At 45.7% G+C, this 24046-nt stretch overlaps 1 pseudogene; it reads right to left on the minus strand.

Moving 5' to 3' along the window:
• Window positions 1–5083: 5083 nt before the first annotated feature.
• Window positions 5084–6989, minus strand: LOC102281515 (kinesin-like protein KIF11; annotated as a pseudogene).
• Window positions 6990–24046: the final 17057 nt, after the last annotated feature.

Consider the following 24046-nt stretch of genomic DNA (forward strand, 5'->3'; position numbering starts at 1 on the left):
GAGAAGGCAACAGACTTGCTGAGGACGTAGCAAGAGTGTTCTTGGGCAGATCAGTTTAGACAGCAAAAATAGTTAGAAGCTTTTGAACTGCCCATGCCCACATATATATAAACCCCTTGGAAAGCAAGGTGGAGCCCCAGGTATGCCTTCCTCTGTCAGGCAATCTTTGCTCTTACTCCCACGATTATTTTTCTGGCTTCTCTCTCTCTCTGTTCGAACTGTAAGCGTCAGAAGTTCTGTGAGTGGTATTTGACCCTTTTAGGATCATTGTCTCACGTCTGTCCTCATGGCAGGGCTGGGAGGTGCCCAGGGAAGGAACTCTGTGTTGCACAGAAAGTCTAGTGCCCCTGAACTTGTTCCTTCTTTCCTGCTTCCCTTCTCTCCACGACCCCATCTCTCCTCCACTTCCTTCTTCCTTCCCCTCCATTTTTCTGTGTAGCTGCCATCTTGGTCTATCTTCTCTCCCCCACCCCCATCTTCTTGCTCCCTAAACATTTCCCTAGAATTAAGTCTCGAAAGCTATTTGCATAAAACCATTGCCAAGGGGGCGAGAGTGACATTTCTTTATGGACCTGGGTCAATAGCTTTGACAAATGAGGCTGAAAGCAGGGAAAACAAATTGTTAGTGTTCTACTGAAATTTCGCAGTGGGTATTAAATATTTGCATGAGGTAACCAAACACACTAGGGGTTAGGCAGATGAATCCCATTCCAAAACCACTAAAATGAAAAGCCAACTGCAAATTAGGTTTGAAATGGACCTGCCTGTCCTCAGAGATTTCACAGTGACGGATGGATTCGTCCCCAAATGGAACACAAACCTACTTTGCTTTCATAGAAGCAAAGAAGACTAATAAAGGCTGTGTCTCTATGCAGTTCTGAGTCAACCAAGGCTCCGTCAACCTCTGTTTAATAGCCTGATGCTTCTCAGCTGAGCTTCTTAATTAAGTTGCAATAAGAGTTGGCCCTTAAGAAACCCCCCAAACACCTGAGTTCTTGTCTTAATATCCTTTACTAGTGGTAGTGCCAGCAAAGAATTGAAAAAAGGTCATTCACCAGCCTCTGCAATCTCCTCTTCAGTTCCACTAAGAAAAGATGTGTTTAAAGTAAGAACAAAATAAAACTGTTTCATTTTAATCTTATTGATCTTAGACATACACTCCAAGTAGAACCAGAATGTTTTTCTGAGGCTCTTCATGACAAGTGCTCTCCACCCATCATGATAACCCCTAATTAAACATAGAGGGCTGAAATTATGCTGTAGCAGCAAACGCTCCCAAATCTCAGTGGTAACTGATTCAAAAATGTGTTTGTTGTCTATGAACTTAGATGCTTATTTTCCTTCTCATGTGAGGTTCACTGAAGGTCCAGGTGGTCCTCGAGGGGAGTGTCCCTGAGTAGACTCAACGATCGCGGAGGCTGAGGGGGGACTCTGTCTTGGTGTCCCACCAAGCGTGGTGTGGATCTCGCAGCGCTGGCTCCCCCATCATGGCGCAAGGTGGAGAGCTCTGGAGCTCACTCACCTGCCATGAAATGCTTCAGTGAAGTGACCCACAATGCCTCTTCCATCCACACCAACCATTGAGAGCATGCCTCCTGGCCCCACTTAGCTTAAAGGGCACTGGGAAGCATGGTACCTCTATTTCTGGAGATGAGACCATGGAAAATCATTAGTCAAATCCACTTCATCTGCCTTCGTTAATCAAGGACATGCATGTCCTCCAAGTGGCATGTAGCTTAATAAGATGTTTGTCCAGTTTTTTTTTTTTTTCCCTCCAGAAACTTGGAGTCAGCTGTGCCTAGTTTGAGCTGGTTAGAATTGAATAAGTTAAGATAGGCTAGGACCACCAACTGGGCATGCACCAGCTCCCCTTAACGACCTTCAGATGTCAGAGGGCTAAAAATGCCACCCTCTGATTGGCTGAGTGCCTTCACCTGTGAATCCGTGTTCCATGAAGAGGCCGGAGGCTTAGTCACGCCTGCGCAGAAGGACAGGCTGCACCTGTTTCCGATCACCTTTCCCCACGCTCCCCAGGCTCAGCCCGCCCTGCTGCTTTATCCCCTAACCCATAAATACCCCAGCCACTCACCCTTTTGTGGGGGCCTGAGCTGAGATTGGTTTTTGTCACTTCTGCACTTGACTGTCCTGCAAATACCTTGTCTCTTCTGCAAATATCAGCGTCTCGGGGTCTGGGTTTGCTTTGCATCAAAGAGAACCTGATGAGTCAGCTAGAAGAGGAGGAGATGCTTACAGGCAACGAAAGCTTCTCTCAAACCCTTTTCACACTGAAGTCTGCTATAGTAGAATTCCAGAGCCACTTGGTAGAAACAACTTTTTTTTTTTTTCAAAAGAAAAGAATTTTTTGAACTTCCTTCTAAAAGGGGTGGCAGGATGGGAGTGACGCCCTGGGTCACTCTGGGACCACAGAGGAAGGTCTGGCTTCACTTGCTTATGTTGTCTCCACCATGGAATGTGAGCTCCATGGACGAGGGCTGAGCCGGCTCTGTTCATGTTGTGTTCTAACTCGTGTCTGGCATGTAGTGGCTAGTGCATATACAGCGGACAGGGGAGGGAGGGGAAACCAGGAAGGCCTGACCCCAACGTGACTGTATCTGAAGATGGAGCCTGGAAGGAGGTCGTAAGGGTGGGGCCCTAATCCGTTAGGGCTGGTGTCCTTATATAGAAGAGGAGACGCCAGAGCTATCTTCTCATGCACAGAGAAAAGACCATGCTCCTCCCTGAACATGGTTCCTTCCTGAGACGGGCAGGGTCCCCTGAGGGGATAGTTCAAGACCCCCCTCTGACTTTACCATGTAGCTGATGAAAGCACTGAACAGAGAGGGACGTATGTTAAAAATGCAGACCTCCAAGTCGGTGCTGTCTTAGGTGAAGGAGGCAGAATCATCTGTCCCTTGGAAGAAAAGAAAAAACCTTTAGTTCATACCTGTTTCGGGTGTGGAACAGTGGCTGCTTTTTCTACTTGACTAGCTGGTGAGTTAGTGAGGGTGGGGGTCTCTTAGGGGAAGCATTTCTCTCCATTCTTGGAGATCTCGGTCAGAAGGAAACATTCGCCACTGCAGGGCCTGTTACATACCTCCTGTCCACACTCCGGGCCCTGGGCAGGCCTAGTATCAGCACAAATGTCATCTAAGAGGTAGCCCCACAGCCATCCCACTAGAGTGACACCATTGTCTCCACCTGTGACCATAAACCTCTCCCCAAGCCTCAACTTCCTCATCAGTAAAGAGAGACTAACTCCTCCTCCCCCAAGGTTGCCGTGAGGGTCATCGGGGCCTGGCAGGCCACAGGGGCCCAGCTCCAGGAGTTGGGTGGCTGTCTATGGGAGTGAAACCCCGTGTGGCCAAGTCGTCTTTTTTTTACAGACAACTTGGAAACCTGGTGGTTTTATTTGGAGTTTCCCAACTAATTAAATTTCAACAGCCTGTGGCCCGGATGCACCTGAGGCTGTCAATTTTCTGAACTGAGTGCAGGAGGGAAGAACTGTAAACTAGGAGTTCAAATGTGAAAGTTGCTCAGTCGCGTCTGACTCTTTGCGAGTCCATGGAATTCTCCAGACCAGAATACTGGAGTGGGTAGCCTTTCCCTTCTCCAGGGGATCTTTCCAACCCAGGGATTGAATCCAGGTCTCCCGCATTGCAGGCAGACTCTTTACCAGCTGAGTTATAAGGGAAGCCCAAGAATACTGGAGTGGGCAGCTTATCCCTTCTCCAGCGGATCTTCCTGGCCCAGGAATTGAACCAGGGTCTCCTGCATTGCAGGCGCATTCTTTACCAACTGAGCGATCAGGGAAGTCCTCAGGCGCTTGTAGTAGTAGTAGTAGTAGTCGCTCAGTCGTGTCCGACTTTTTGCGACCCCATGGACTGTAGCCCGCCAGGCTCCTCTGCCCATGGGATTCTCTAGGCAAAAATACTGGAGTGGGTTGCCATTTCCTCCTCCAGGGGACCTTCCCAACTGTACATAAAGGAGACTTCATTAATGTGCATTAGAGGATACCCCAGGTTAACCTGTCATAGAAAACTGTCTCTTGAGTCTTTAAATTCTGTACTAATTCTATACCTCTGGTTGGCCTATTGTTTGTTTAGGTTTTAAGGTGAATGACCTGGGGCTGTTATTTCCATCAGCCTAATTGAGAATCTAAAGGCACAGTTGAAATGTCTATTTTTCTTGCTATCCTCAGAAGTGAAGTGAAAGTCCCTCAGTCGTGTCTGACTCTTTGCGACCCCCGTGGACTACAGTCCATGGAATTCTCCAGGCCAGAATATTGGAGTGGGTAGCCTTTCCCTTCTCCAGGGGATCCTCCCAAGCCAGGGATCGAACCCAGGACTCCCGCATTGCAGGCGGATTCTTTACCAGCTGAGCCACAAAGGAAGCAAATAAGGGGAAATGAAGCTAAACCTGGAACAGGAAAGGTTTAAATGTGCGAAGGGTGTCCAGTTAGCAAACTTATAAACGTTTTGGCAACAGTTTAAATCACAACCTTATTTTGTTGCCGTTGCATTCATATTTATTCCAATACCTGAGACATTTAAGGCACTCAGTGATATGGGCCTTGATTTCTAGTCTACTTAAAGTCGCTCAGTCGTGTCCAACTCTTTGTGACCCCATGGACTGTAGTCTTCCAGGCTCTTCCGTCCATGGGGTTTTCCAGGCAAGAATACTGGAGTGGGTTGCCATTTCCTTCTCCAGGGGATCTTTCCGACCCAGGGATTGAACCCAGGTCTCCCGCATTGTAGGCAGACGCTTTACCATCTGAGCCACCAGGGAAGTCTACTGAAAGAGTGCTTTAAATTTCACAGGACTTGTATTCTGCACCCCCGAACCAAACTTCCTCAGAAGAGACTGCTGCAAATTTACTCCATGATTCTCATTCTTTTCAGCTTACAATACAAATAACTCACTTTTTGCAACCTAGGTCTTATAATAAAGCACTGCTGAAAAATTAAATAGAAGAATGTTCAGTTGCCATATAGGCTACAAAAATGATTTGCTGGTGGTGATTTTTAAGCTTGATTCTAAATAGATTTATGAAGAATGGTACTTGGAAGACATGGTTCAAATTTTGCTACTTAAGGTATCTTGAGATTATAGGCTCACTCTCCCTAAAATTTCAAAAAGCATAGAGCTTAGGCTCTTAAGGGTATAGCAGTGATAAAAACTTTCAGTCATTTCTAAAAAACAACACTTGATAGTTTTCTGTCTCCAATGGTTCTCTAATATACATGTAGAAGGAAGGCAACAGGAAACCAAGAATAAAAATAGCTGAGCTCTCCACAATTGGGCTTCCTGCTTGCTTTCCTTGCTCAAAAGAGGAGACACCATCTCCTCTTTATGAAGCAATAGAGGCTTCATAGACAACTGGGCCACTCCAGTGACGGTCGGCATCTGATGCCCCATATCTCTCAGTTCTTCTTGTTGCCAGTGGTCGGCCTGGCGATGGTGGTGAAATGGGAGCAATTAATCTGTAGAGTAATCTGTAAAAACATCTTACTGCTCTGTATTTTCTTGAACACTGCTAACTGCTTTCTGGATGTTTTTACACTTTTCCTCCAAATCACAGAATCTCTCCTCCCAAAGACTGATTAACTGGTAAAGTTCCTGTTGAATGTATTTTCTTTGCTTTCTTCACGTCTTCAGTTTTCACACAGCTTCTGTGATTCAGCCAAGGAAGAAACTATATTTTAGTTCACGTAGATTGTTAACACGGTGTACTAAGAAAGCCATCCATTTCCTTCTGATCTTCTATCTTATTAGCCACAATAGACAAAGTCTTGAAAATATTCTTCAGCTGACTACTGATTTCCAGGATAGATGCCACAGTGGGGGATAAAGCTGTTCCCAGTGACCTGAGGAGGTCAGTAATCAATTCCTGAAATACAGTTCTACTTTCTGCCATTAACGGTTCTTTCAATATCATATCAGACATCTGAGAAACAAGTGTAGACACATTTTCTGGAATCGATGCGAGAGACCCAAGTGCTGCGGTAATGGTGTCTGATGCAGGCGTACTGGACGTCGGCAGGGCACCAAGCAAGGGCTCGTGAAGTCTAGCATGGCCTTTGTTTCATGCTGCCACCCTTAATTCTTCCATATTGTTAAACAGACTATTCAAGTCTTTGCCAAAAACATCCTGAACTTCTGCGTTATGCTGATCAACTGCCTTTCCTTCAACTGTGTTAAGCAACCCACTGGCAGCATCATGAAGTCTCTCCTCCGTACTTTCCAAAGCCGAGGTGATATATTCTTCAACAAGCTGTAATTTCATTTCCTGCAAATGTCTTTGAGTGGTTTCAAGTTCCTGTGTCTTACTTTGCAGGTCAGATTTGCACGGGTTAAGTTCATTTTTACTATCCATAAACAATTCTGTAACCCTATTTAGCTCTTCCTCAACAGCAGCAATTTTTTCAACCAATTCTACAATTTCTTCCTCCTGAACACTTAGTTTTCCACTCATAGCTCTAACATTTTCTTCAGAAATGTACACTCCATTTTTTTCACGAGTTGCAGTAAGATCCCGTTTCAGATGCTCTATCTCTTCTGTATATTCCTTAATCAGAGCTTTCTTGGTGAGTTTCTGGTTAACCTCAGGCTTTCTTTGCTCTATGAGCATATTCCAATGTACTCAGATTCTCCTCCAGGTTGAGAGATGCAGAAGAAACTGTTGCCATGATAGATGTTCTTGTACATCCCCCAAGAGAGTCCTGGAGGATTCTAGTCCATTTAGATTCTCAATAAGGAACATGAGGTGTTCTTTCTACAAGAGCAGTAATAATCCTTCCCAGAGTCAACAGGGACTGATTGATATTTCCAGCTTCCCGAGGTCTCTTGTCAACTGCTCCAGAATGGCCAATGTTCTCACTGCCTGCAAGATCAACCTGAATCAGCTTTCTTGGTGATTTTCTGGTTAACCTTAGGCTTGTTGAGTATATTCTTTGCTCTAGCCCAATTCTGCCACCTCCTTTCCCCATCATGTTGCCAAGACTCGGTTCTTATAACTTAGGGATACTAATGACACATTTGTCCAGTGGCCAATGGACTGCTGTGACATTCAAATGAAAGGTATTGGTAAAGTGAAATTCATTCATTCACGAGTAATTATTGATGGGTTGTTCTAGATCCTTAGGAAAATGATGGAGTAATAATTGAAGGTTGGAACTCTGAACACCCCCCCACCCCACCCCCTGCCCCGCACACACAATACACACACACACACCCGTAGACCAAATCCTGGCTTCCTTACCCACAAACTGTGGGAGGATTAATAATACTTGAAGAGTTATTGCCAAATTTGTGCTCCAACTCTTTGTGTCCGACTCTTTGCGACCCCATAGACTGTAGCCTGCCAGGCTCCTCTGTCTGTGGGATTTTTCAGGCAAGAATACTGGAGTGGGTTGCCATTTCCTCATCCAGAGCATCTTCCCAACCCAGGGACCAAATCCACGACTCTCTCATCTCCTGCATTGGCAGGCAGATTTTTACCACTGCTCCGTATTTGCAAAGCATTTACCACACAGACAAAAGTTGCTATAAAAGTCTTTGAAAACAAAAGATTTCTTTGACATAAACTAGGTTGAATTACTCTTTAAGGAGACAACTGAATATCTTATATCAGAAGAGGTAAGATAGAGCAGTACACACCAGTATAACAAAATTCTTTACATATAAAATGAAGTTTTAATTATTAATCATTAGCCGTTAGGAACACAGATGTCCAGGATGCCTTACTTTACTTGGGTTACAAATAAAGATTAATTCTACTGCCATTAGAGCAGCCTAGGTTTCTTTTTATTAATTACCCAAGTGATATGTGAATATGTTCCTTTAATAAGTAATGAAAACATTTAGACGAGGCTAAAGTTCTCTGTGATATCTGATGTAATTCTCCCATAACACATGAGGAAAAAAATGATCTCAGTAGCTTGAAACGACAGCGTTATCTGCTCAGATTTGTGTCCATGGCTGGGCAGTGGGCATCTGATTCCACAAGACCCTGACTTACAGACCCGAAATGGCAGTTTCTCGCCATCTAGAAAGTGACACCGCAGCAAGAAAGCAAGACACATCATGGATCAGAGTGACACGCACTTCCCGTCCCATTCCACTGGCCCTTGTCAGGCACATGGACACTCCCGGGTCACAGGTGACAAGGGTCAATCCTGTCATGCACTTGACTCCATCCCTGACCTTGGGAAAGCTGCTTAATTTCCCTGCGTCTCAGTTTCCTCGTGTGTGAAATGAGAACAGATACAATACTAATTTCAGGGCATTGATAAGTAAGTGTGAAGTGCTTACAGTGGTGTTCAAAGTCTAGCCAGGATGCTGATGAAGACGACGCTTTGCGTGTGTAAAGCGCTGTAGTCTAAGTGTCTTGTGCTAGCCTGTCATTTATAAGCAGCTGCATTTTCAACCCACAGAATAATCTTCCATTGTGTTCCATAACTTTGGTGTGTGCACACACAGATGAATGTAATGCATATAAAACATACCTATTTCTGTTTCCATGCAAACGTTGAGACCCAATTTTAATGCTTTCGGTCTGAGGCTACAGCACAATTTATAGAGCAACCAGTGGGTGGATGCTGGATATTTCCTCATGTGAGCAAGAGAAGACGGGCTGCTTTCAACAGGCAGTTCTGGCCCACGTGCCCACTGGCCTTTGGCAGTCTGATGTCAGAGGCGACGTGAATCAGGGCGCTCAGATGCTTGAACGGTGACACCGTTGGAAACCCGGAGTCTTTCTTGGCCCATTTAGAACAAGCACTGTTGGCTTCTCAAAAATTAGTTTCTTTTTTTTCCTTCTGGGAAACTGAGTATTAATTCATCCTCATAAAGCACATGTCTCTGGAATAGCCAACCAGCCACTAATATTCACTTCCCTTTAGCTAGTTTGTCTGTGTTATTAATACCATGCAGCTCCATGCTCTTCCACATCCCCATGACAGTCAATCATCTGGTCAATTTGATTTTTTTAAGCCTTAATTGAACCCCTAAAATGTGTTTACTCTGAATGCATTAAGGTTATACTTATCAAATCGGAACTATACACCCTCCTTAAATTATCTTGAAAACAAAATCAATAGTTTATTTAACCAGAGTCAAAAGAAAAAGAAAAGGGAAAAAAATGCCCTGGGGAATTTGTGTAATAAGTTTTACTTAGAAAGAAACAATGTGGATAAACGGGGAAGGAATTTCAGTGTGAGGCAAAGAATATGGGGTAGCTTGGAGGAATAGACAGGCACCTAATTTAATATTGTTCCTTTCTGTGCAGTTTCTTACAAAATAGGTCACCAGCTTTTGTTGCTTTCTGAGCAAGCCATAGGAATAAACAACCGGCTGACATTTTTTAAATATGACAGCAGCTGGATTTAATACAGGCATTTATAGCATTTCTTTAACCAAATATTTGAGATCATTAAAAAACTGGGCTGACTATTAATGCCTCCAAATTGGACTCCAGGGGGAAAATTTGATCTAATTCAGATGCCTCTACCTAAGCTCCCAGTGTGTTTTACATTTGCAGGTTCTCAGTTTTTCTGCTCCGGGTCATAGCTCCTCTGTATTGAGAAATGAGGATCTCCATGGAGTGACAGATACAGCCCAATATTCTCTAAAACCGGGGTCCCCAACCTCTGGGATCTGACGCCTGATAATCTAAGGTGGAGCTGATGTAATAATAATGAAGTGTACAGTAAGTGTTACGTACTTGAATCGCCCCAAAACCATCCCCCCAACCGGGTCTGTGGAAAAATTGTCTTCCATGAAACTGATCCCTAGTGCCAAACACTAGGGATCAGCTGGGCTAAGATCTGAGCCTTTCCATTAACTAATCTTCTACTGGCACTTTGAGGATATCCGACAGTAAGCAGGAGGCAACTTTTTCTTCCAGAAAAGCTGATGAACGTCTCCTGGGGGATGGATGGTTGGATTGAAGTCTAAACATAAGAGGAAACAAGAGGGTTGGTTATTTCGTCCAGCTTCCAGATCTTTCCAAGTTGCTTCCCTTTTGGATCTACATGTGCTGGTCCTGCAAGTCTTAGAATTCTCATCGAGTCAGATGAGAATTGGGAATCCTGCAGCTCAACTCATCTTCATTAGCTCTTCTGTGTCCTTTTTCATCAAATATTTCCTGAGCGTTCCCTGGCACCTGGCCTTAATCCAGGCTCTGTGCTGACGGTGGAGACCGTGGAACAGAATAGCTGTGATCTTTGCCCAATCTGAGAGAATAGAAAATAAAGGACCTACAAACAGATAAACAAGATAGTTTCAGGTGCTGAGAAGCACCATGAAGCAAGCAGGACCAAATATTATGTCACGGTCTCTAATATCTAGAGACCCGAAGCGTCCATGCTCTATTCTTTTCAAAAACTTGATTCACAAATTTGTTTCACCTGGTGACCTTCCCATAGCTTTCCAACACAGCTTCTTCTTTTTTTTTTTTTTTAATTTGGCTTAAGTTAACTAGAGCCAGTCTCTCCTGTTTGTGACCAAAGAGCCCAATGGATACAGAAATAGCGAAAAATAATCAAGGATTCTTCCTAACAAGATTGTCCTCAGAACTTCAAATACAATTGGAGGAGAAGGGTAAGACCTGCCCTGTTCAGAGGAGACACTTGGCAGGGTTTTGGCTGTCCTGCATGTCAATTGGAAAAAAAAACAAAAACACAACTTGAGAGTTCTGAGTCGTTTCCTGGAGTCAAAGTGAGGACTAGACTGCAGAAGACAGTGTTTTGGATAGCTCTGATGAACTGCCCTGAAGGAGGTCAGTGATCTGAGTGAGGGGGGTGCTTGCATCAAGCTCGTATTTTGGCAGAAGCTTGCTGCCAGTCACAAGGAGCAGGTGTGTGTTTGTGATTTTAGTGCTTTGCTAGCTACGGGAAGATGCAAGAATCTGGGCTCATAAGATCTTCTCCTGAAACTATCTAACATGTGACGTGTACTGCCAGTTTTGCCCAGAGTGCCTCACTCTGATGTGTTGAAGGCCAGTGACTGCAGTGGCTTGTGACTTAATCCTTGTAGGGGCAGATGGCGCTTGGCACTTGTATCTAAACACTGCCAGTGTCTGCGGGGGAATTCCCGTCTTAGCTGCCATCCCATCCCCTGCTTCCATGACCTCTCCTGCAGGTAGAGCTCTCACCTGACCAGGGCTTGGCCAGTCGGCACGTGGAGGCTTCCCTGAAAGCTGGTGATGCAGAGAAGCAGGGTTAGTGACGACTCTGCGCTGATGATAGGGGCATCATGACTTGTCTCCAGAGACAGCTGGGACCAAAGTGCTGGAATCCAGTGCTCAAGTTAACACTGCAGAGCTCCACAGTGTAACTGAGACAGGATTTCTAGCTACAGAGACTCCCAGAAGCCTGATTTGCTGTCCCTCCCAGAGAGCTGGGGAGCTTCCTGTTGTCACTTATTAAATTCCTTTCCTGCTTGAGTTGAGTGGACACAGGTGACCGAGCCCCTTGACAGAGGCGTGGTCAGGACCTTCCTCTCCACGTGCCCATCCTTTCTGAGTCTGAGCAGCTGGTGATCCTCAGAGCCACCGAACTGTCTGACTGGGGAGTGGGGGAACCTTTCCTTGTCGCCTGCCTGAAGCAGCTGACAGACTAACAGAGCAGAAAACGTTTTTTGCTTCACAGTATGAAAATTGGATGGTAAATCAATGGTGGGCCATCTGTGAACACGTTCCCACAAATGCCAAGTGTTCTGAGTTGGTGGACAACAAGTCCCTGGAGAGTTCTTCTCAGCATTGATATTCATAACAATGAAGATGGATTCTCCTGAGGGTGGGGTAGGGAATAGGGCTGGTCACAAAGTGGGGGAGAAGCCGCCCTGGCTCCTGAACCTCGTGAGGAGTGAGACACAGAGGGTTGGAGGTTGAGGGGAAGGAGAAGAGTCAGGATCAAGTGAAAAGAATACGTTGGCTGCTGGGTCTGACCTTCCTGGCTGCTCCCCAGTATCCATGATCTCTTCTGGAGTCGTGGAATCCCCGAGCCTTATCTGATCACTCGGAACATGTTGGGAACTCATGCAGGGGCTCATGGCCAGTTCTAATCAGTGGGAACATGAGTGTAAGCACTGTGTTCAAATTCTGGGAAGTATCGTAAGGACCGCAAGCTGCTTTCCGGTTTCCTGCAGCTGGAAGGCAGACTCAGGTAGCCTATCCAGGGCAGGCGCCTTAAGGCAAGAGTGAGAAGCCTTATGCTGAGCCCGGCCGAGCAACAAGGTAGAGGGGGCCTGGGCTCTCAGTGTCTTGAGAGCCACAGTGCGAGCCCTGCAGTGCCCACGTTTAATGGACACAGATACTTATCTTTAAGGCACTATCAGTCTTGGAGATTCACAGAAGGCTGTAATCTCTCTAACACACAGTCTGTGTTGCTCAGCACCGGGCTAGGACCTGGGCAGAGGAGGAGGTCGTTGAGAAGAGATTGTGTAGTTCCAGTAAAATGTCTGGTAGAAAGAGAACACACAACTCCACAGGGGTGGAGACTGGGTGGTGAGAAGCAGTGGGTAAGAGTTACGGGTATGAGTGCGGCAGACACTTGGGGCTTGGTCAGGGTAGGTGGGTGGGGGAACCAGGCCCCGAGGCTGGAGGATGATGGGAGAATGGCAGAGAACAAGGCTTACCTTCCAAGGCTCAGAAGGCGAGTTGTCCCTCTTTACTAAGTCAGCAGGAGGTTATTGAACCGCACTGGAGTGGGTTTCTAGAGGGTTCCTTAACCCGCAGTTAAGGTGCACAGGGCCCAGCACACAGCCAGGGCTCAATTATTTGCCTCATGAAATAAAGATGGGATATCTGTACAGTAATCCACCAACCAAGTGTGAAAGAGGTGGGTAATGCGGTTTGGTGGTTAAAGGAAGGATGCCAGAACCTGAAGACTGGGGTTTAAATGCTTAAAGTCTAGCTTTACCATTTAGCAGGTGATGAGTAATCTGGGCAAGGTAATTAACAAGCTCATTCTCCTGTAAATGGGTGATTGTGATGATAAAGCCTCTTATAGGGATTGGCCTTCTGGGTGGCGCTCTGGTAAAGAATTGCCTGCCAATACCAGAGACAGAAGAAACTCCGTTTTGATTCCTAAGTAGGGAAGATCCTCTGGAGTAGGAAATGGCAACCCACGGCAATATTCTTGCTTGGGAAATCCCACGGTCAGAGGATGGCAGGCTACTGTCCTTGGGGTCACAGAGTCAGATATGACTGTGCACACACGTCTATAGGGATTGTTGAGTGGGGTATATACATACAGATGGAGGAATAAATATTTAGCTCAGTGCCTAGAAAATATATGTGCTGGATATAGAACTGGAGCATTATCATTTTGTAGTTGATTGCAAAAAGATGACCCCAGGGTCTTTAAGCCAATTTCCTCTTTCTAAAATGTCCTGGCAGCCTTTCCCCTGATGTATTCAAACCCCCACCCTGGTTTTGAGCCCTGGTAAGCCTCAGGTCCTCTCTAGGAAAACCTATTCTGACCCCAGAGATCTTCTGACATATATTATTTCTTATTGGGGTCTAGATGAGGTCTGTCCTGGTCATCTTCATGGTCCGCTGGAGAAGGGAATGGCAAACCACTTCAGTATTCTTGACTCGAGAACCCCATGAACAGTATGAAAAGGCAAAATGATAGGATACTGAAAGAGAAACTCCCCAGGTCGGTAGGTGCCCAAGATGCTACTGGAGATCAGTGGAGAAATAACTCCAGAAAGAATGAAGGGATGGAGCCAAAGCAAAAAGAATACCCAGCTGTGGATGTGACTGGTGATAGAAGCAAGGTCCGATGCTATAAAGAGCAATATTGCATAGGAACCTGAAATGTCAGGTCCATGAATCAAGGCAAATTGGAAGTGGTCAAACAAGAGATGGCAAGAGTGAATGTCAACATTCTAGGAATCGGCAAACTGAAATGGACTGGAATGGGTGAATTTAACTCAGATGACCATTATATCTACTACTACAGGCAGGAATCCCTCAGAAGAAATGCAGTAGCCATCATGGTCAACAAGAGAGTCTGAAATGCAGTACTTGGATGCAATCTCAAAAACAACAGAATGATCTCTGTTCGTTTCCAAGGCAAACCATTCAATATCACAGTAATCCAAGTCTATGCCTCAACCAGTAATGCTGAAGAAGATGAAGTTGAACGGTTCTATGAAGACCTACAAGACCTTTTAGAACTAACACCCAAAAAGATGCCCTTTTCATTATAGGGTACTGGAATGCAAAAGTAGAAAGTCAAGAAACACCTGGAGTAACAGGCAAATTTGGCCTTGGAATACGGAATGAAGCAGGGCAAAGACTAATAGAGTTTTGCCAAGAAAATGCACTGGTCATAACAAACACCCTCTTCCAACAACACAAGACTCTCTACATGGGTATCACCAGATGGTCAACACCGAAATCAGATTGAATATATTCTTTGCAGCCAAAGATGGAGAAGCTCTATACAGTCAGCAAAAACAAGACCAGGAGCTGACTGTGGCTCAGACCATGAACTCCTTATTGCCAAATTCAGACTTAAATTGAAGAAAGTAGGGAAAACCACTACACCATTCAGGTATGACCTAAATCACATCCCTTATGACTATATAGTGGAAGTGAGAAATAGATTTAAGGGCCTAGATCTGATAGATAGTGTGCCTGATGAGCTATGGAATGAAGTTTGTGACATTGTACAGGAGACAGGGATCAAGACCATCCCCATGGAAAAGAAATGCAAAAAAGCAAAATGGCTGTCTGGGGAGGCCTTACAAATAGCTGTGAAAAGAAGAGAAGTGAAAAGGAAAGATATAAACATCTGAATGCAGAGTTCCAAAGAATAGCAAGAAGAGATAAGAAAGCCTTCTTCAGCGATCAATGCAAAGAAATAGAGGAAAACAACAGAATGGGAAAGACTAGAGATCTCTTCAAGAAAATCAGAGATACCAAAGGAACATTTCATGCAAAGATGGGCTCGATAAAGGACAGAAATGGTATGGACCTAACTGAAGCAGAAGATATTAAGAAGAGATGGCAAGATCTTCACGACCCAGATGATCACGATGGTGTGATCACTGACCTAGAGCCAGACATCCTGGAATGTGAAGTCAAGTGGGCCTTAGAAAGCATCACTACGAACAAAGCTAGTGGAGGTGATGGAATTCCAGTTGAGCTATTCCAAATCCTGAAAGATGATGCTGTGAAAGTGCTGCCCTCAATATGCCAGCAAATTTGGAAAACTCAGCAGTGGCCACAGGGCTGGAAAAGGTCAGTTTTCATTCCAATCCCAAAGAAAGGCAATGCCAAAGAATGCTCAAACTACCGCACAATTGCACTCATCTCACATGCTAGTAAAGTAATGCTTAAAATTCTCCAAGCCAGGCTTCAGCAATATGTGAACCGTGAACTTCCTGATGTTCAAGCTGGTTTTAGAAAAGGCAGAGGAACCAGAGATCAAATTGCCAACATCCTCTGGATCATGGAAAAAGCAAGAGAGTTCCAGAAAAACATCTATTTCTGCTTTATTGAGTATGCCAAAGCCTTTGACTGGATCACAATAAACTGTGGAAAATTCTGAAAGAGATGGGAATACCAGACCACCTGATCTGCCTCTTGAGAAATTTGTATGCAGGTCAGGAAGCAACAGTTCGAACTGGACATGGAACAACAGACTGGTTCCAAATAGGAAAAGGAGTATGTCAAGGCTGTATATTGTCACCCTGCTTATTTAACTTATATGCAGAGTACATCATGAGAAACGCTGGACTGGAAGAAACACAAGCTGGAATCAAGATTGCCGGGAGAAATATCAATAACCTCAGATATGCAGATGACACCACCCTTATGGCAGAAAGTGAAGAGGAACTCAAAAGCCTCTTGATGAAAGTGAAAGAGGAGAGTGAAAAAGTTGGCTTAAAGCTCAACATTCAGAAAACGAAGATCATGGCATCTGGTCCCATCACTTCATGGGAAATAGATGGGGAAACAGTGGAAACAGTGTCAGACTTTATTTTTCTGGGCTCCAAAATCACTGCTGATGGTGACTGCAGCCATGAAATTAAAAGACGCTTGCTCCTTGGAAGAAAAGTTATGACCAACCTAGACAGCATATTGAAAAGCAGAGATATTACTTTGCCAATAAAGGTCTGTCTAGTCAAGGCTATGGTTTTTCCTGTGGTCATGTATGGATGTGAGAGTTGGACTGTGAAGAAGGCTGAGCGCCGAAGAATTGATGCTTTTGAACTGTGGTGTTGGAGAAGACTCTTGAGAGTCCCTTGGACTGCAAGGAGATCCAACCAGTCCATTCTAAAGGAGATCAGCCCTGGGATATTTTTGGAAGGAATGATGCTGAAGCTGAAACTCCAGTAGTTTGGCCACCTCATGTGAAGAGTTGACTCATTGGAAAAGACTCTGATGCTGGGAGGGATTGGGGGCAGGAGGAGAAGGGGATGACAGAGGATGAGATGGCTGGATGGCATCACTGACTCGATGGACGTGAGTCTGAGTGAACTCCGGGAGTTGGTGATGGACAGGGAGGCCTGGCGTGCTGCGATTCATGGGGTCGCAAAGAGTCGGACACGACTGAGCGACTGATCTGATCTGACTTTATTCCTTCCCCTGATCTCCAGTCACATGAAGCACCCACATCGCCCTTGGACCCCTGCTGAATTCTCCAAATTCATCCCTTCTCTTTCCTTCTGCGTATAAAAATCCGTGTAACACCTCCCCCTACACACACACACACACACACACACACACTTTTAACACCTAATTTAAAAACATACATGTAAATCATTGCACCGGTAATATTTAACACTCATAATCTAAAAGAAAACTTTTAGATCACTTTTCAAGTTTGTGGTGGAAACTCAGGACCACAGAAATCTGATATCCATCAATGATTTGGAAAATGCATGAGAAACTCAGCTCTAATTGATGGAAATTTCACATTCCATTTTCTTTCAAACTTGTCCTTTTCTGGCAGAATTTGGGGATGTGCTCTATTTTTATGCTTGGAAATCTTTCATTGGTCGTCAATGCCACAAAAACATGGGTGAGTTAACACAGAGAATTTACAAGTGTCTGTGAACACACACTCCAAATGTTTAATACATGATTCTAATTGTGAATAGTGCACGAAAGATCAAAACAATATAACTATTGTGGGCAGGGCTGTTTGTCAGTTCTCATAGTCACAAATGAATAATGTTGATATAAAGAGACAAGATTCAGCATCAAGATTCAGCTATTTCCTCCTTTAAAAAATAACTTTAGTTTGATTTGATATAAGCATGGTGAATCTTGGGCTTCACTAGTGACTCAGTTGGCAAAGAACCCGCCTGCCAATGCAGGAGACGCAAGAGACAGGGGCTCCATCCCTGGGTTGGGAAATTCCCCTAGAGAAGGAAATGGCAACCTGATCTAGTATTCTTGCCTGAGAGATCCTATGGACAGAGGAGCCTGGTGGGCTACAGGCCATGGACACGCAAAGCATTGGACACGACTGAGAGCAAGGCACAGGAAGGATAGTGAACCTTGATCGTGTAAATAGATGGGAATTGAGCTTCTACTATGTCACTCGATGCTTTGTGTGCCTTCCACGGAAATGGGCTGCCTTGCTTTCTGGCTTTTGAATGAGTTTGCCTATGCGTGGGGAGAATGGGTGGGAGACAAGGAAGTACAAGGGCGGGTCTTCATTCTACTGGATCCCACGGGGTGTGGCCCCAGCTGTGTGCACTCTCTCCAGGTCACAGCTCCTGTCTGCCTTCAAGTCCCAGAAACCTCCCCAAACTTCACCCCGCACAGGGCCCCGCTGGTACAGCCAGGGCCCCGCGATAGCCTCTGTCATTCCCCTCCATCCTGCTCACAAGTTTTAAATAGTGCCTATGTGAAGCTCTCCTCCAATTAGCCAATATGAGTGCCATCTGTTTCCTGCTGGAATCCCAACCAATCAATCTTCCTTTTATAAAGGGGGAGAAGGGCGTTTGTAAAAGAGAATGTGGAAAAGAAGAACCCACAGAGAGCACACGGCGGTCGAGGGGTCTGGATATTGATTCTCTTAAAACAGTCTGTGCCTGTGAACCCTTACAAAGTCACCGTGTGCCCCGGGGGTCTGAGTACTCCAATTTGATGATCGCTGATCTAATATCTGACCATCTGCCCCTCTTTCCTCAGCCCCGTAATTGCAAGAACCATGTTGGGAACCAAAAAGTCGTTAAAGCTGGTGAGTGTGTTAGCATCCGGACTAAAGGATGCTGAGGGATGCCAGGCAGCCACAGTGTGTGTGTTTCCATCAGTCTCATAGCAGGGAAGCCACTTCCCTCCTTGAGATGATGTTGGGGAGGGGCTGATCTCAGGAGGCAAGGACCCCAGGGTCACCGGCTTGAGTCGAGCACTTATCACCCTTGGCAGGGAGCCTGCCTGGTTTATCCACCAGCCTCTCTGCAGCACTGATTTAGAAATTCCAGACAACCCAGTGAGAGTTCTTTATTGCAGCGGTGGGCAACTGATCTACAATAACATGTAAAAAGATAGGGGTCCCCAGGCAACAACAGCAGCTGCCGACTAAGTTGAAATTGGAGTTAAAATGTGCGCTGCATCCACCTGCTAGGAGGAGTTGGGGGGCAGTGGGGAAAGGGGTTGGGGTGGTGATTCCACGCTCCCCATCCCAGAAGCTGCCTAGAAACTCCAGGGTCATTGCTGAATAACCTATAGGTGTCTTCATCCCCAGATGAAGTGGTTAAGAGCCCACCTGCCATCCCCTGGAGAAGGGCATGGCAACCCAGTCCAGTATTCATGCCTGGAAAATTTCATGGACAGAGGAACCTAGCAGGCTACAGTTCATGGGGTCACTAAGAGTGTTGGACACAGCTGAAGTGACTTAGCCCTTCATCCCCAGAAGGCAATGACTGTGGATGTGCTCGCATAGCTGCGCCAGTGGGTCTTATCTCCCAGGCTCATTCAGAGTAAACCAACCTTCCTTCCTTCCTGTCATCGATTTTGGTGCCCACTTCATTACTTACACAAAGGGAGAGGCTCAGCTCTCCCTCCATCTGGTTGTTACCTGGTCTTTTTAAGGGAAATGAGGTAATGGATGTACACATTCCCATGGCACTTGGCTGGGAAGGCAGGCAATAATTCCAGCCTGTTTCCCATCCCATTTCTCCTGCTCTGCCATTCTTTGGGGCCAGACTGGGGTGGAGTGAGTCAAAAGGAATCCTGAGCCTGTCCAGGCAGGAGCTGATGATCCTCCTGAATTAAATCAGGGGCTTTGGGGAGAGAGGGAGAGGATGCCTGCCATCTCCCTTGAAGGGAACAGGTGTTCTCATCTCTTGCTGGGTTATTTGGCTTAGTCACCTTGGGGTTGACCTTGTTTCTGTATTCGGAAAAAGAAACTGAGGCTCGGAGGAGGTGGTAACTCATCCAAAGTTACACAGCTGGCAACAGGGCAAGAGCAGAGTTTGTACACAGGAACCCTCTTAGGATCCATTCAATGATGGTTGCACTTTTCTAAGGGACAGTCATTGGAGAAACAGCAATGAGTATTATAAATCTGGCAAAGTCCTGCCCTAATAGGCTATGTTAAGAAAGATGGAGGAGGACTTCCCTGGTAGCACAGTGGATGAGAATCCACCTGTCAATGCAGGGGACATGGGTTTGATCCCTGGTCCAGGAAGATCCCACGGGACAGCTAAGCCGGTGCGCCACAATTACTGAGCCCCTGCTGTAGAGCCCTTGAGCTGCAGTGACGAGCTGATGCACTGCAACTACTTGAGCCCATGCTCCGCAACAGGAGACCCCCACCACAGTGAGAAGCCCGCGCATTGCAACAAAGAGCAGCCCTTGCTGCCCACAACTAGAGGAAAGCCCACCCAAAGAATGAAGAGCCAGTACTCAAATTCACGTCCATCGAGTTGGTGATGCCATCCAAGCATCTCACCCTCTGTCGTCCCTTCTCCTCCCACCTTCAATCTTTCCCAGCACCAGAGTCTTTCCAAATGAGTCAACTCCTTGCATCAGGTGGCCAAAGTGTGGGAGTTTCAGCTTCAACATTCAAGTACATTAAAAAATGCTACCATTGTTAAGTCTAGGAAGCCTCTGTCACCGCACAGCCTTGCAGTCTTATTGACTGTATTCCTTATTTGGTATATGATGTCCCCGTGGCTTATTTATGCTATGATTGGAAGTTTGTACCTCTTAATCCCCTTCATCTAGTTCACTCATCCCCCCACTCCCCTCCCTTTGGGCAACCACCAGTTTGTTCTCTGTGTCTATGAGGCTGTTTTTGTTTTGCTTGTTCATTTGTTTTGGTTTTTAGCTTTCACATGTAAGTGAAGTCATAAGATATTTGTCTTTCTGACTTAATTCATGTAGCATAATTCCCTCAAGGGAATTGTGGTGTAGCAATGGCACTGATATTGTAGCAATGGCAAGATTTTATACTCTTATGGTTGAGTAATATTCCATTGTATGTGTGTATATATATAAAATATTGTGTATATATGTGTAATGTGTGTATATATATACACTCATAACCTGGAATCAAGATTGCTGGAAGAAATATCAACAACTTCAGATATGCAGATGATACTACTCTAATGGCAGAAAGGGAAGAGGAACTAATGAGCCTCTTGATGAGGGTGAAAGAGGAGAGTGAAAAAGTGGGCTTAAAACTCAACATTCTAAAAATGTGAAGATCATAGCATCCGATTCCAACACTTCATGGCAAATAGACTGGGAAAATGTGGAAACAGTGAGATTTTATTTTCTTGGGCTTCAAAATCATTGTAGACAGTGTGTGAAGTTATGACATTAAAAGACTCTTGCTCCTCGGAAGGAAAGCTAGGACGAACCTAGGCAGCGTATTAAAAAGCAGAGATACCACTTTGCCGACAAAGGTCCAAATAGTCAAGCTATGGTTTTTCCAGAAGTCATGTATGGATGTGAGACTTGGACCATTAAGAAAGCTGAGCGCCAAAGAATTGATGCTTTCAAATTGTGGTGTTGGAGAAAACTCTTGAGGGTCCCTTGGACTGCAAGGAGATCCAACCAGTCCATCCTAAAGATAATCAACCTTGAATATTCATTGGAAGGACTGATGCTGAAGCTGAAACTTCAATACTTTGGCCACCTGATGCAAGGAGTTGACTCATTGGAAAAGACCCTGATGCTCGGAAAGATTGTGAGGGCAAGAGGAGAAGGGGGCGGCAGAGGATGAGATAGATAGATGCACCACCAACTCAATAGACATGAGTCTGAGCAAACTCTGGGAAACAGTGAAGGATGGAAGCCTGGCATTCTGCAGTTCATGGGGTCGCAAAGGGTGGGATACAACTTTGTGACTGAACAACAGTATAATCTTAGAGCCTGCAGAGTAGTCTCAGGAGGAATCATATTTACTCCAACGATGGAGTCATTGCCAAGATGATCATGGCTTTCTCCAGGATCCTCAGAGGGGGTGAGAACCACGGGGAAATCTGTCCCTTTATGCCACAGTCACATGCTACCTGGGCACCTCCTGAGCTACAGCACATTTGCATATCCTTTTCACTAACCTTGAACCTGAACCCAGACATTTATAAATGCCGAGCTCATCCTCCAGGGCCAGCTGGATGGGCATACTACCTGCATAGCTGCACGGAGCCCCACACGCAGAGGGGCCCTTTGGTTCATTTCAGTCGCTCAGTCGTGTCCGACTCTTTGCAACCCCATGAATCGCAGCACACCAGGCCTCCCTGTCCATCACCAACTCCCGGAGTTCACCCAAACTCACATCCATGGAGTCAGTGATGCCATCCAGCCATCTCATCCTCTGTCGTCCCCTTCTCCTCCTGCCCCCAATCTCTCCCAGCATCAGTGTCTTTTCCAATGAGTCAACTCTTCACATGAGGTGGCCAAAGTACTGGAGTTTCAGCTTTAGCATCATTCCTTCCAAAGAACACTGAGGACTGATCTCCTTTAGGATGGACTGGTTGGATCTCCTTGCAGTCCAAGGGACTCTCAAGAGTCTTCTCCAGCACCACAGTTCAAAAGCATCAATTCTTCGGCCCCTACTTAGTTTAATACTCTACTATTACTGTCTTGAAAGTCTTAGAATTTTTGGACACAGGACTCTGCATTTTTATCTGGCATTGGACCCCAAACATAGCTGAACCTGCCACCTTCCAAGGAACAAGGTTTGCCTCATCTCAGGTTTGAAGAAACACAAGCTCCCCAAGTGTCTGATCACTGGGTGTGCCAGTGGAGGGTCCCACTCAGTGGAATTCACGAGCACCATTGTCTTGGCTAAACCACACGAGTCTTACCAGTGCTCAGGTTATGCCCTGGGAACCAAGTCACGATTTCAGGATCTGAGCCTGACTAAAGATGGAACATCATTAGTCTAGCCTAAATACTCCTGACTCATTTCTTCCTCTCTCATCCATGTCTTCTGCTTCAGGATGGGTTTGATCAGGGTCTCACTGGGCCCTGGCTGCTCTGTTGATAAGTTCGGGGCTGGAGCAGTTTCTGTTCAGTGCCCCCAATTTTGTCTATACTTGAGTAAAATGATGCCTCCCTCCTGTGGGGATGGACCTCCAAGGTTGGCTTGCCCTACAGTCTCATTCTGCTGAGGCCTCACTCACGACCCCAGGGCCATCATCCTCAACCATCCAGGAGCTGCCATGAGAACCCAAACCCTTCCATACCATAGTCCCAGGAATGTCCTCCAGGTCACCCTTCCCCTCTGAAAGTTTTTTGAGAGAAGGATTTGAGCAACTGTAATAAAAATGAAAGACTGTTTCTCAGCACAAAATGAAAACATGGGGCCCCTTGTTCCATGATTATTAGGAATTTTAAAATAAACAGGGACCCTTCCAAATGCAGGTTGCATGCCCTTGACGCCAGTGCTGTTTCCAGGCTCTAGCAACTTAATCACAAGGCGAACTCAGGCTGTGTGTCTTTTGAAAGTAATTACAAGCCTCATTCTTCATTCGTCTCTATTACGTGAGTCCCAGGCAGTCAGACCCTGCATAGCTAAACAAAGCCAGAGCCCAAGGCTGCCTGGTGTGGTCTCGGAGTGCATGGAAGGAGGAGGCAGAGACTCGTCCATGAACTTCAGGGCTGTGTGTGCTGCCCAGGATGCTGGCAAAGTACAAAATTACCCCCCAAGCCCTCAATTTTGCAGCAGCATTTTTCACGCATCATATGCTGAAGACATCCTTTCTATGTTACTATTATTTCAAATTCCAGCGAAATGGTTCTACATTTGCTAGGTGTCCTTCTCTCTCTCTCTCTCTCTCTCTCTCTCTCTCTTTCAATTATGGATAAATCGAGTTTTTATCCATCGTCGTGTATGTCTGCATCGGTGTGGCAAGGGCTGTGGAGAACCAAGGGGGACTGGTCAGGAGGTATTTGCAAAGGCATGTGGATTTTTGCTTCACTTTTTTTTATTCCAGCTGGCTTTAGTTGAAGGGTTATGAGGCGTCTTGGAAGAGAGAGAAAGTTTTCCAAAACCACCGCTTCTGTTGTTAGCTAGAAGAGAATCCAAAAATCTTTAATTTCATCAGAAAATTCTGCTTGTCTTTTTTTTTTTTTTTTAAATCATTTAAAGCTATCCAGACTCTGGCAGATTCTCATGACCTCCAGTGCCACCATCCTGGTCCAAGTCACTATGGTCCGTGACCATGGCCTTCTCACTTCATCCTTGCTTTGTGCCACACAGAAGCCCATCATCTTAAAAAAAAAAAAAAAATAGGTATACACCCCTGCTTAAAATGTTCCAGTGAGTTTCACTGGCACTTGAAACATAACCCGAACACGTTCCTACTGTCCACAAAGCTCTCTTTGATCTGGAACTCACTGTATCTCTGACCTCACCACCCGCCCCTCTTCTCCAAGTTCACCTGCCCAGCTATGATGGTCCCTTAAAGCTCCTTGAACAAACTAAGTTCGTTAGTGTTTCACAGCCTTTGCCTCTACTGCTCCCTGTCTGAAGTGCACTTTCTACATGCATTTGTTTAGTCGCCGTCTCCGGCTCTTTTGTGACCCCGTGGACTGCAGCCTGCCAGACTTCTCTGTCCA

This window comes from Bos mutus, chromosome 13 (genome assembly GCF_027580195.1).
Source record: "Bos mutus isolate GX-2022 chromosome 13, NWIPB_WYAK_1.1, whole genome shotgun sequence".
NCBI classification, from domain to species: domain Eukaryota; kingdom Metazoa; phylum Chordata; class Mammalia; order Artiodactyla; family Bovidae; genus Bos; species Bos mutus.